This window comes from Rhinichthys klamathensis, unplaced genomic scaffold (assembly GCF_029890125.1).
Source record: "Rhinichthys klamathensis goyatoka isolate OS25496 unplaced genomic scaffold, OSU_Roscu_1.1 h1tg000571l_1, whole genome shotgun sequence".
NCBI classification, from domain to species: Eukaryota; Metazoa; Chordata; class Actinopteri; order Cypriniformes; family Leuciscidae; genus Rhinichthys; species Rhinichthys klamathensis.
The window spans coordinates 1,104,172-1,118,981 of NW_026607037.1; the positions used below are offsets into that span (position 1 = coordinate 1,104,172).

Below are 14,810 nucleotides of genomic sequence, written 5' to 3' on the forward strand. Positions count from 1 at the left end.
GAAAACACACTGACTCACGACCGCTCTCACTGAATACCAGCCTACTCTGCACTGAGCCGAGGCTGAGGCTCCCTGTCGTGAAGTAAAATGACGCGATGTTGAAAAAAAGGCAGTTTTTTACGAGCAGTCCGAGAAACGCTCACTTTATCTACTAAATTAGTGTCCTTATGTCGTTTTAAAACATTTTATATCCTGCATTAACTTTTCATATGGTATTTTCATACAAGGTTATATATTAATTTAGCTTTTTTTTTTTTTTTACCTGCAATATGCTCTTTAATGCTCCATGGAAGTTTTCTCATCTCTAGAACTCCATGTGGCGACACACACAAGTGATCTATTACTGTCATTAGGCCATCGAAACAAGTATGAATATTTTTATGAGAGGTAGTGCTGCACATAAAGTGTAAGAGCATCCAGCAAGTGGTCTGCCAATTGTTTTATTCTCAAAATCATTAGTGAGAAAATTTAAATGTTAAAAATAAAATATTAAGTTGACTGCAGTCAAAGCTAAAGTTCAGCTGAATGATTCATAGTCCCTCCCACATTAAAATGCATTACATATAAATTAAAATATTGCCTTTGTTGGATAGAAATGTGAATGTGTAAATTCAGAATGTATTTCTTCACACCAGTCCACTATATCGACAGTTATGAAAGGCACTTTCAAAGGTGCAGATAAAAGCATCCGAAAGGAGGAATGTGGTTGGCTAGTGAGAGGACTGGAAGAAACGGGAAGAAAAGTGAAGCACTTTTTGCTGAGAGCGTCTGATCATGACTTGCTGCCCTTGAAAGTCTTCGGTTAAATTGTGAAGGGGAAGCATTTATCTTCTGTATACCTGTGTGAGCGTGTCTATCAGTCCTCCAGCTGACAGCAGCTCTCTTCATGTTGACACGTATTCTCTCTTATATGATGTTTTTACACACTACAGCTTCACTCTGAAGAACACACCTGTACCTCTCGCTGCCTAATGCTATGCTACATATGGCTGGGACGGTTACCGCATTACCTCAATACCGCGGTCACGTGACTCCAACCGCGGGTCTGAGCTCGTCACCGTCATCACCGCAAAAAACCCAACAAAAACAACAACATTGGCCTGCACGTGTGCACGTTTAGTCTAATGTAATGATATGGATTCATTGATTCTAATGACATGGATTATTTCTAATGGTAGTGTGTCTTACATGGATTAAAGGTTTTCTAAACAAAACTTATCAAAAGATGGAGCAAATCCCTTTCGCGAGTTGGGGAGCGCAATGTTCCATGACACATAATAACATTACATTCGTATTAGAGATGCGCGGATGGGCTATTATTATTTCATCTGCAACGGAACCGCAGCACAAAACTCATCATCTGTCCGGCATCCATCAACGTTTTTTGATCAATTTTCGTTTTTTGAATTTTTTGATCAGTTTTAAGGTCAATGAGCGATGCAAGGCGCTACTGCCGCGAGGCTAGAAAGCTCTTGGCTGTCCTAGAAAGGAGACTGCGCATGCAGCAAAGATATTTAAAGGCTAAAGTCCCTAGTATAGCCTATTGGCTATGTTGTATCCTCATAATATCAGCAGTGAACTCCGTCTCCGATGGGCGCACGAGTTTCGGTTTATTTATGAGACGAGCTCCAGTTCACGCGCAAGAGATCGCACCAGCGCTTCCACGTCGTCCTGATTATATGTCTGCTATATTTGCTTCTTATTTATTAATTAGTTTAGTTAGTTTAAAGAGGTTTACCGCTATACTGCGGGAATATCTTGCTTTTCAACCGCGGTTAGAAAAAATCCATACCGCCCCAGCCCTAATGCTACCTTCAAATTGTTCTGTGTAGTCGAAGAAGAGTGTGGATAGAGTGATACAAAGCAGCATATCCTTCTCCATCCTTTTTATTTTGGTTCTTGTTCTAAACTTTGCATGCAATGAATTGGGGATCTGCTACGTCTCTTCAATCCTTCCGAGTGAATGTACTGTAAATTACATGACTCAGTGCTGCCCTCTGACTTGTAGAGTTTAAAAAAGCAATTGTACTGCGATTGCAATTGTACAATGTGTCGAACTCGTCCATCCACGTTTATCCGTTTTTGAGTATACTTTGAAAGCTGTGCGAACACGACTCTGCGTGAGACGGAGCGGGACATGGAAAATAAAGAATACCCGGGCCTTTAGATGTTCCCTTTCTCAAGTCATAATTATGATGTGATGGGTATTCTTCAAGTAATCATATATATATATATATATATATATATATATATATATATATATATATATATATATATATATATATATATATATATATAAATATATATATATAGATATATATAGATATATATAGATATATATAAATATATATATATATATATATATATATATATATCTAAAAACAGAAATAAATACTATACATTGTATTATATATATATATATATATATATATATATATATATTAGAGGTGGGCATAGATTAATTTTTTTAATCTAGATTAATATTGAAATTAATCTAGATTAAAATGGCTCATTTGAATTCTCCCGAAGGCATTCAGAATATGTGTGCTACCCAAATAATGACTAAAACTAAGTCTAGTTTGCCTCGCGTAGGGATGTGCATTTCTGCCAAAAATGCCATTCGACAATCGAGGAGCAAAAGTCGAATATCGTAAAAAAAAAAAAAAAAAAAAAAACGCAATGACAGAAAGGGAGGCCAATTTCATCTTTAGCGATTTGTCATCAAACAAACTGTTTATTAATTGAATAAGTAACATGTTTTCGTCCTTTTTTTTAACATAGTAGGCTAATTGGAAGAAGAAAAAAAACAATACACACGACAGTCCGTTTTTGCATCGCCAATGCTCGTTAGATCAAAAAATAATGTCATATGTCATAAGAATTTTATGTGAACCTGCCTTGTTACTGCAATAGCCTCATTTTTAAACAAATTAGTTTCAATCAATAAATAACAGATGCGCATGTAACGATTAGGGCTGGGTAAATCGCAATAATCTTTGTGCTTTTAATGTCTTTACCATCACTTTGATTTACTTTTAATCAATTTAATGCATCTTTACTAAAAAGTATTAATTTCTTTAAAAAATTAAATCTTAATCACCCTATACTTTAGTGTATATTTTCTAAAATGGATGTCAAATGCAATATTTAAAATTAATATAGATTTACAATATCGCCATTTGTCAGTTATCGGCTATAACCTAAAAATAATTGCCAGACTGAATACAAATTAGTACTTCAGGGTTCCATTTAAATTAGCATTTGAATGAGGTCACCCTTCTCATATAAATTTGATATCTTTTAATGGTTCTTTAAGGAATAATTCACTCCAAAATTGTGAACTATGCTTATAATGGCCCACCCCCGATGATAACCGTTTTATAATTTATGGCCGTTATCAAAGGAAATCTAATGTCGATGCAGCATGTTTAAAACCGTTCTTACATGTATTCCGTCACTTTCTTTTTTTTATGCTTCCATTTTTATTCAGCTCACTCTTTCACTTTGTTTCTCATCTTCTGTCTTTTCTACTTCTCTCTTTATCGCTGGTGCTCTGTCTTTCCATCTCTCCTAGCTGTAGATTGCCATCCGGTGCTGAGTTGATCATCTGTCTCTATCTTGTCTCTTTCACTCTCTCACTTCATCTCTCTCACTCCCATCTCTTGTGTTCACATTCATTCTTTAACTACTGAAGCACCTTTTGGCGATTGTTATTTGATTCAATTGTTGGGTCTAATATTGATTAAGCTGCATGCATGTGATGTGTAAACCTGAATTGGCTTTTTACATTGATCTACTTTCAGTTTTTATATGCCTCCAATCCATGTTGTGAACATACAGTGGGGAGAACAAGTGTTTGATGAATTACTTAAAAATGAATTGAATTACTTAAAAATCATACTATGTGATTTTCTGGATTTTTTAGATTTTATTTATTTTTGCTTTCTCGACAAGGAAGCGGGTGCTTTGAGAAGATCTGTTTATGTGCAGTTTGTGAGAAGGACATCAGGAAACTATTCTTTACCTCCATCTATCCATCATCAGATGAAGGGACTTGTTTCTTTTTTCATCTCTTTGCAGTAAAGGTGTGAAAATCAATAGTATTGTGATTCCTTTGCAGTGCTGAATAGATGCTCTCAGGCTGAGTATCAATTTTAATTATTATTGTGCTTGTCAAGGAATTGACTTTCTAAAGCTCATTAGATGGCATAATAACTTTCTTCTTCAATTAGAGTGCAGAGGTGAGAATCCTTTGCAGCTGCCTTCTCTGCTTCTTCCCATCGAATGTGTTCACTTTGTTATGGGAAGGACAACTGACAGTTTTATGGGATCATATTTGAAAGTCATAGTTGCCTGAAAAAACTGGAAATGTCACCATTTACTTACACTCATGTTATTCCAAACCCATATTACTTTATATATTTCATGAATAATACAATGAGAAAGACTTGGAATATAACACACAAGTAATTTAAAGGGCATGTGGCTTATTTAAAAGCATTTAAAATGTCCAGATATGGTTTTACAGGTCTATTTTCAACTCTAGAAATTGGCCCTAGAATGAAATGGTCTGTTATTTGGAAGGGTCATGAATAGTAATGAGGAGTTCTGCTCTGATTGGCTGTTTCACTGCAGGCTCATTGTGTTCAAAGACAGCTGTGTTCCCTTACACAAGACGATAGGATCATCTGTTTGGCAGCCTACATAATTAGTACGCAAGAGCTGTGGTGCACTCTGTTATACAAGCGTGCAAAATAATCATATGTCAGTTTTCAAAAATTAAAACATTTTAACAAATGGACTAACAAATGGACTAACGTTAGATGCCTTGTCAAATAAATATAGCTTCAACTTATGTGGAGGAGAATGTGACGTTAGCTAGAAGGATCGAGTGAGCTAACATTATCTGTGAGCAACTAAATTAACGTAGTTAGCCCCTGACGTGTTGTTGATGAAATAGACGAAAGTAAAATTATTTGACAAAAGGGAATTTGCATATGTATCTACAGTATTATTTTGTAGATTTATATGACAACACAGGCAAGAAATATTAACCTCAGCGTAAATACTTTGTCATACTATTTAGTTATGTATGCTCGTTACTTGGAGTTTGATCTAGATAACACTGTGCAAATTATCGTTAATAAGTAGGTTTGGAATGACAAGTGTTTGCAATTTTCATATATAGGTGAACTATCAATGAAAGATAAATGAAATTACAAGGAATAATTTCATTTGAAACAGATTAAATGAATATTTATTGTGATGGAACGGCTGTCTCCCCTTATTGTCACCACCTTGCCCCTTTAAAGGTGCAATGTGGAAATTTTTTGAGTATCTATTAACAGAAATGCAATATTACATCCATAACTATGTTTTCAGTGGTGTATAAAGAACTTACTTAATAAACCGTACCTTAGAATGAGACATTTATATTTACATAACCGCGGGCACCCCCTTCTATGAAGGTCGACATATTGTGACGTCATGTTTCTACCGTAGCCGACAGCGAACAAACAGCGCTACAGAACGCGTTTCGTCACTACCTTGAAAGAGAAGCAGCAGAAACCTAGAAGCTAGCCATGAACACCGCGAGTAGTGACTTTTCCCTTGTCAGTGGTGTAAAATGTAGTTGGACTGTTTCATGTAACTTAGTTCTTCTCCCTCGCTGTGTTATGGCTTTGCTATGTGGGGATAAATGTGCTGGTTACATGCGTGAGACAGCTGATTAGTACTCTTGTCATTGACCGTAAAACAGTAACATTACAGGAATCACCAACCCGTCGATCGCGGTCGACAAGTCGATCTTGGAAGCATTTTAAGTCGATCGCGAAGAGTTTTCAAAATCAGAGAAAAAAAGCCTATTGTGTGTAAGTTAGTAAATGGTGTCTAGGGGATGCGGAGGCGCGCGCGCCGTTACAATCATGTCATTTTTGCCGCGCACCTTTGGGCTTATGCGGACGCGTCGAGTTTAAACAAGGCTTTACGCTTTAACCAGTTCAGCCACAGTAACAGCTCATATTTAGCCAGCTAAACTTTTAATACCCTGTTAGAAAAAATATATAGTTGCATAGTTTCATGTGGTTCTTCTCCCTCGCTGTTTATGGGTTTGCTATGTGGGGAGAAATGTGCTGGTTACGTTTGTGAGACAATCAGCTGATTACTATTATTATATTATATATTAAGACCCTTGATCCTCACCTGACTATGGCTTTGTAAACTTTATCCATGATGTGGTTTTGGACTGTGGTACAGAAACAGTGACAATGTTACACACTCTTGGCTTACTCTGGCTATTCTCTGCTGTCTCAGACGACGATATGTTTGTCCCGTTTTAGCCACTGTAGCTTCTTCTAAAGGGAGGGGTGAGCATGGGCTGAGCCCTTAGTGCAAACTCGCAACCGAACCGCTAGATGTCGCTAAAAAATACACACTGCACCTTTAATCGTCGCCCTTCTCCAGGTTCCCAACTGGAGTGGGTGAGAGAGAGAGAGGTAGGGCGCAGTAACAACCAGGACTTGGCGGCGTGTGATGAGGCACACCTGTATCGAATGGAGCCCAGTCACCGCCGCTGTTAAAGGCCGAGCGCGCATTTCCTCGAGAGACCAGTATCTTCCCAGGTGCATGCACACTGGTGTCCTTGTGGTTCCAGGAAGGGGAGTATGAGGGATTCCCACACTTCCATATGGGCTGAGTCGCCGGACTCGTGGTCTGGATGCGACGCACGTTTGCGCGCATGGGCTAGGATACCGGGCCGCCATTCCCTTTCATGCGCCGCGACCTCAGTGAAGATGAGCTGTTGAGAAGCCATCGTGCCTAGTAGCTAGGGCTAGGCGATATGGCCAAAAAATTATATCTGTTTTTTTTTTTTTGGTTGAATGGCTATGTATGGTATACATCTCAGTGTTTTCTATGTTTTTCTATTTGGATAAAAAAAAAATCTGTATTTAATTTAAAACATGTTATTTAACATCCTGACAAATAATGTCCTTCCTACAAACAATGTTCATTTTAACATTGTAACATTACAATCTAAAAACAAAAATGATTTTATTTTTAAATTCACTAAACTAAAAATTAAAACAAAAAACAAAAACACATACTAATGTTAGCCTAAGATTACCCCATTATAATAGTCACTTTCATAAAAATGCACTTGTAGGTTTAAAATTCTACATGGCAAATTTATTGTCCAACGACAAATATTTTAGCAATATACATTTTAGTAAGGATTATTGCACTCCATCTGTTTGGCGTGCATCCGTGCGACAGTGTTTGTTTATGTAAGTTATGCACTGACTGAGGAAAGCACCACATCTCAAACGCATTAAACAGCGCAAGTGTCTGTCAGCACACATGTATCTCAGAGCATCTGACGGGGCAAGCCACTTAAAACTATAGGGCTTACATCTTAACTATATCTCGCCAGTTATCTTGAAGCCCTTAATATAAAGCATGGCTCATGTTTTATGCACTTTCCCCGCAGCCGCTCGCATGCGTCCTCTGCTATTCTTCAGATGCGCTTGCAAAGTAATATATATCAATATAAATGGAATTGCCTCATTCCACATAATTTATAAAAAAATGTGATATATCGTACAAACTCAATATATACCAATCAGCCCCTACTCCTCGCCCCCCCCGGACCAGACAGAGGGGAGCTCGTGCAGCTGCCGGACCACACTCCCTTACCTGGACCCATCCTACTGCAGTTGATGCTTTGCTCCAATGCGTTGGAGTTCAATGACATGAGTCATCTGAAAGGGGCTTAATCCAGTCATCAGTGAGTGCGTCATGTGACCAATAATCTCTCACTTTACACCTACACCTGCTGTACTAGACCGGACACACACACATTCTTCTAGTTGACGGGATAGTGAATCCAGCCCTCAGTACCGCCGTGAGCAGGTTTTTTAGATGATAATGGTGTTAAGCTGAGGAGATTTGGGCTTCCCTGGGAGTGTAGAGCAGTTAGAGCCCAGATTGTGTTTGAAGTCATGTCTAGGGGATGATGGGATTGATTTCTGAACTGGTCTGAGTCCTTCAGGGCTTCAGACTGATCAACTCTCCTTGAGCGGTTCCTCCTCCTTAAATACCTGACTGTCCAGTGCTTTGTGAAGACACTTTTTTTTTTTAGCATTGCTGTGGGCTGATTTCATGATGGAGAAAAACATGTAAACATTTTGTACTCAGTAATAACCTTCTTGGGTTATTATTATAGATTGTAGTTTGATTCTGTTATATAATAATATTTTTACAGTTAAGTGAACTGCAGCTGTTTTTGCAGAATTAATTTATGAATAATCTTGTCTTTTGGTTTGCGTCCAAGTTACACATAACATTTTTAATTTGAATGATACAGTGCTTGCTTAGTTATATATATATATATATATATATATATATATATGTAACCATGCTATGAAATTATACTTTTTATATAATTGATATTTATCAATATTTTATATATATATATTTTATTAAATTATTTGTAACAGCATATAATAGCATTATATTTTTTGTGTTTGATTTAAGAAATGTTAAAATTGTGTGGTTTCAGTTTTGTTATAGTTAAATTTAGCTGTACTCTCGTTCTGTGTCATTTTTCTGACTTCACACCATTCTCTTCTGCCTCTTTTCTCAGATCTCTTTCTGGACACATAATTTTACAGTAAATTAAAGCATAGAGGCATGCCGCAGAATCCGCGAGGCTGAGAACTTCTGACGAAGAGAGTGAGAAACGGCTGCCACGTGATGCCACATCTCTGCCTCGTCACCAATAGGTAAGAAACATCTGCGTGGTGGGTAAAAGGCATGGCACACTTATTGAACTTGATGAATTTGAAAAACAAGATCAAAACTTTTACTTTTATTTAGCTGCTTTGTACTTTTTGCATAATGCACATGTATTTTGTTTTGTGTGATGCTTTGATTCAGCTCAGGGTCACTTTCACTATAAGCTATATGACGGGAGTGATTCAAATAGGGGAAATAGAGTGGTTTAGGGAAGAACAAGAAGAGACAAATAAAATGTGCCTTTTTTAATGGGAAGAGATGTCCCATTAAAATCTTAAGAGATTTTGCTGAGATGTGAAGTGGAGGCAAAAAGAAAAAGGAGATGAACCGAAGTGAAAAGGTGAAGGCTTGGTGCTGAAGGATGCAGACTTGAGCATCTTGATGAAAATGGGGCAATGAAAGTGACATTTTTACAGCTAATAATGCACCACGGAGTGCTAAGAAAAGGCTATGTGGAAATGGAGGGAAAAATCTTGAATAACACGTGAGAAGTTCTGTGAAGGATTATAATGTGTTAAATCTGTTTTCTCTCAGACCATGTACCCATATCCAAGAGGTGAAGGACTCTCATTGAGCTCACAGACAGACTCATCTGCTAACTTAAAACACACCAACACATCTCTCTCTCTCTCTTTCTATCAGGTGCGTGTAGTACGGATGACCCTGTGGTGATCACAGGCTTGAGTGCATTACTACTGACAGGATAATTAGCTGTTCATGACCTCGTGTCTGTTTTTATCCCCATCTCTGTTCTCTACATCTTTTTCAGCATTACCCTATGGCTCTTTTATCTCTTAAGAGAGGCACACTGTCTCTGTCTTTCTCTCCCTCTCTGTAGTTGATGACTGTTCAGGTTTTTTCGTACATGTGTGACTGTAAATTGGTCGTATTGAGCTAATCCAGATTATATGAACCTTTCTTAAATCTGTTTCTTTGTTTAATCTGAATCTTAGCAAACAAACTGTATATTCCTATCTCCTTACACTACCACTACCCCTAAATATACCCATCACAGAAAACTTTCTGCATTTTTACATTTTCAAAAAAAAAAAAAACTCATTCTGTATGATTTATAAGCTTGTTTCCTCATGGGGAACTCAATTTAGGTCCCCACAGTGGCACGAGTCCCCATAAGTCATTGTGCATTCAGGTTGATTTCCCCACCGGGATAGAAAAACGTGTTAGTCTGACCCACAGTGATTTAAGTGTTGATTTATTCAAATCAAAGATATGAACAATAACAGATAGTAGATAGTTTATAAATGTAGGTTTTTTTTTTTTAGATTATTGTGTTTTAGAAATAAAACCAATTGAGAAAGTTTTTTATATTATTATTCTTTTTAGAATAGATGATATTATGCTTCTATATTGTGTGCTTTATCATTTTTGTAAACTTATGTGTGATTCTTCTGAGTCTGATGTAATGAAACTGTAGTAAGGTAGTGAAAGCATGTTGATTACTGGCATTGAGGCCAAAACATGTAGAACATGAAAGTGGATGTTAGAGCGATTTTATTTTATATTCCTTATGCTGAGTGTTTTTTGCACCAAAGCAGTTGTAATTTAGCATTACATTACCGTTTTCCACCCTCTCTCTGATGTTTAGCAGTTTGTTATTGTACCTTTTGAAAACGTCAGTACACTAATAAAAAAGTTTGGGGTCGATACATTTTTTTTAATATTTTTGAAAGTCTCTTATGCTCACCAAGGCTGCGTTTATTTGATCAGAAATACAGTAGAAGTAGTAATACTGTGAAATTTTATTACAATATACAAAAACTTTCAGCTTCCAGTCTTCAGTGGCACATGATCCTTCAGAAATCATTCTATTAATATTTTTGGCCAAGAAGCATTTCTTATCATCAGTTTAAAAATATAAATATATATTTATATAAATAAATATTTTTATGGAAACCATGATGCAGTATTCTTAATTAAAGGCCTGTTCACACCAGGAACTATAAAGATAACTCCACACCAGTGGATGATATCTTTGTTTATTCCAAGTGCGTGCTTGTCTGTTACTTTAAATGCTCAAGCTCGTTACAGCAGGATGGATTCTGATTGGCTGTCAATGTTTTTATCGTTCATCAGCTGGATACAATCGCTCTGAAAGTGATTGCAACTATATCATTTCTCTGTGCCGTTATCATTATAGTTTTGGTGTGAACTCTCCTATTCTTTAATATTGAGAGTTATTTTTAGAACTATATATTTTTAGTAATCTTTATAGCTATCGTCCTTGGTGTGATTTTAAGTTTAAATATAGAATAATATTTATTAAAAAAAACATTATCATAAAAAATGTCTTTACTGTCACTTTTGATCAATTGAATGCATCCTTGCTAAAAAGAATTAATAAAAAAAAACAAAAAACTATTGACGCCAAACGTTTGAGCGGTAGTGTAAATTATCTTTTGTATGATTGGCTGATCTGTGCATATGTTTAGTTGAACAATTTAACATTTTTACAGTGGACTGTGCTAACCAGTGTGACACTGCTAAGGTGAAACCCATACAGCTGTCAAAATTTTCTGTCATTTTGTCACGGACACGGCAGTATGGGATTTGTTTTTGGGGTTCATGATTCAGACGTCCTCCCGGGTGTACAGTGGAATCCCTGAGTGTGAAAAGTCAGTTTGTTTGCAGTGACAGAAAGCCTCTGTTGAAGATCCATTTGCACGTTACAGCACTCAACCAAATTTAAACAGTGACTTCCTCCCTGTTATTTAAGGTGTAAACACATGCAGTGTAAAATCCTCCCGGTTTCAGATGTTGCCTGATACAAAGGCTGTTGAGAGGAGAAAGTCTCACGCTTCATCTCTTACAGTGCCTCACTTTTTTTTTTTTTTTTTTTTTTTTTTTTTTTTTTTTATTACCATTCGCCAGCTTATTTAATTCTTTGAATTTTATTCTCTTTCACGTTCTGGTGTGCGTACATGGGCACTAGATGTAGAATATTCAGTGGGATGTGTTTGCATCAGGTAATTGGATGGCGTAGTGTCACTGGGGCTCAGTTTAAAGCCACATGCAGATTCCGCAACGCCACAATCCTACACACTCTGTCACACAAACTCATACATTTACTCAGTAGGGGTGAAACGATTCACATACGAAAGAAGCAGCATATGGTTTGCCACCCACAGTTCGGCACGTGTTTGAACCACGGTTCATCTTGTTTAATGATGTTTCAGAAAATATAAATACATTTATATGAGGTTTTCGCCAATTTTGAAAGGTAGTTATGGCATTCAGCATACACCTATCAAGAAAAAGAAACTACAACAAAACATGTCAAACTGACTTGACATACAAAGATGTGAATACATATTAGTGTACTTACTAGTGTATTATGTCTGTGCCCGTATGTGCGCCCTGTCTCACTCAGACTCGCATAGTAGCATTGGTCTGGGAAAAAACCTTGTTCACAGTAACAATTCGTCCTGTAATTACCAAATTTATTTATTATTGCAGATTATTATTGATTTGCATTACTTAACCTGAACAAAACCTTAAAGATGGTAAACAAGTCTTATAGATGTAAATGATTTTCAAGCAGAAAAGTTTCTGTGCTTGTATTGGATAGATCTCTTGTTTTGAAACATCTCTTTGATGCTTAGAGTAGTAGTTTTATCAGCTAATAAAGCATTACAGTAATCTAGTCTCGAGGTCATGAATGCATGAACTAACTTTTCTGAAGCAGATAGCATGTTACGTAGCTTAGCATTGTTTCTAAGGTGGAAAAAGGCTGTTCTTGTAACATATGAAATATGATTTTCGAAAGACAAGTTGCGGTCTAGTATAACACCCAGGTCTTTTACTGTAGTGGATAAAGTAACAGGACATCCTTCTAAATTAAAGTTGTACTGTAAGAGGTTTTTTGGGTAGTTTTTTGGACCAATAAGTTTAATCTGAATTTAATAACAGGAAATTACACGTCATCCGGCATTTTATATCTTAAAGACACTGCCAATTTAGATAAGTTAGTGTTTTCATCTGGTCGTGATGGAATATATAATTGAGTGTCATCAGCATAACAGTGGAAATTAATTCCATGTTTTCTAACTCCGATTGACTCATTCATGTATGTTTTTATATAAAAAATTGTTTACTCGAATGTATAGTAGAAAAGATCTGTCACTACTTTAAGGACAGAAATGGCTAGAAATATAAATATTCTGGTTACTATTCCTCCCTAATGTTTCCATTTTCTTAATGGTTTCATTCAAGTATTATTTTAATACTTTTGAGGAATAAATGCATATATACCTGTCTGAACTCTTAACTGTCTACACCCCAAGGCGTAATTTCCGCTCTTCTGATTCTGGCTTTTTAACTATCCCTGCAACTCGTTTACGCTCTATGGGTGACCAGGCTTTTTCTTCTTTGGCTCCAAAATTGTGGAATTCTCTCCCCACTGAGATTAGACATGCTGAATCTTTAAGTGATTTTGAATCTTCTCTTAAACGTACTTTTTCCGGCTAGCATATGTGTTTTTTTATTTTATTTATTTTTTAATAATAAACTTTATGTATCTTAATGTATCTTTTCTGTACGTCTTTGTAAAGCGCTTTGAGATGCAACTTTTAAAGGCCCTATATAAAATAAAGTTTATTATTATTATAAATATTTGGGGAAAAAAACATACTCTAAAATATAATAACCACTAAAATAAAACTGCTCAAAAGGTTAATTTGTTTAGGGCATCAGATTTCAGTTGTTCTGAATTGTTTTGGGGGTTTTTTGGTCACAGATTCAGTTTGTTTTTATTTAAATTTTGAATAGTTTTATAAGTATAATTCGTATGCTGCAGAATATGGGTTAATGCTTGTTAACATAGTAAATTCAGATTGGTATCCTAGTGATAGAAATAGATTGCACCCCCTTATAATGCCTTGGCAATATTTACTGAACACGGAACCATGGTAGAAACATAACCGCGAGGAAGTTAAATCATTACACTCCTAATACTCTGTTAAACTCTTTTATTCATGCCCTTTCTTGTGCTGGAACCTGGTCACCATTCACAGGGCCGTTGACTAAAGCAGTCAGTATTAGCACTGACATATGTCCTGTGGAGGAAGAGTGCAGTTAACCCTCTCATTTCACCATGGTAGCCAATTCTCTTTAACAGCTGCATTTCTGCTGTTGCTTAGACAGCATGACAAGTTAACAGAAGACTTGATCTTAATTGGCTCTGCCGAAGGCTGTTTGTGTGCGAGCGAGCGAGCATGCACACCCGTTTAGGGGCCAGTTCATTGATGTTAACTTTTAAAGGGTGGGCGTTATGTGCTACTGGGAGTTTTCATTAGCTTTGTTATGGTGGATGCTGGTCTTTTTGGGATCAGCTTATTTCTGTGACTTTGATCTCTGCTGGACTACAGGATGGACACTGTCACCCAGTATGGTTTGTGTTAACTTTGCGATGAGGTCACAGGGGAGAGGGGTGCTGGGAGATTCAGCTCAGCATAATAATCAAACACCTCTTTGTGCTTTCACTATCTCTGTTGTTTAGCCGTCTTCATGATTAGTTGTCTGGATATCTGCACTCCCCACTTCCCATGTTTTGTTTTGTTTTTAAGTGAAATATGACTAGTGGTGCTGTGGTAGTTGCTGGCAATACATTTTCTTACAAATAATAGTAATTAATGACTTATTTGTTCATGTCTCATTTATTCAGCTTATAAATGAAATCTATGATTTCCTTAATGGCTTCGTAACTACATACTACACAGGGCTGAATGTTATGAATGACAATGACAAAATATTATTATATTATAGTTAGGGGTGCTCCGATCAGGATTTTTGGGGCCGATCACCGATCGCCGATTACTGGAAGCTGTATCACCCGATACCGATACCGATCACCGATTACATGGTCTATTTGAAGACTTCTTTTTATCATGTAGCATTACTTATTAAACTATATTTAACAAGAATGTACATTAAGTATTACATTTAAGAGAAGACAATGCATAATGAATTGACACCTGTGTATTTATTTGCAAGCAACATGT

General features: G+C 36.6%; 1 protein-coding gene across 1 annotated transcript in view; it reads left to right on the forward strand.

Annotated features, from left to right (window-relative positions):
* The window catches only part of spop (speckle type BTB/POZ protein), a 97,081-nt gene that overhangs the window by 29,178 nt on the left and 53,093 nt on the right, over nt 1-14,810 (forward strand). Inside the window, exon 2 of the mRNA XM_056239777.1 lies at nt 8,642-8,780. The gene's annotated coding sequence lies outside the window, so the exon portion shown is untranslated. The remainder of the gene's footprint in view (nt 1-8,641; nt 8,781-14,810) is intronic.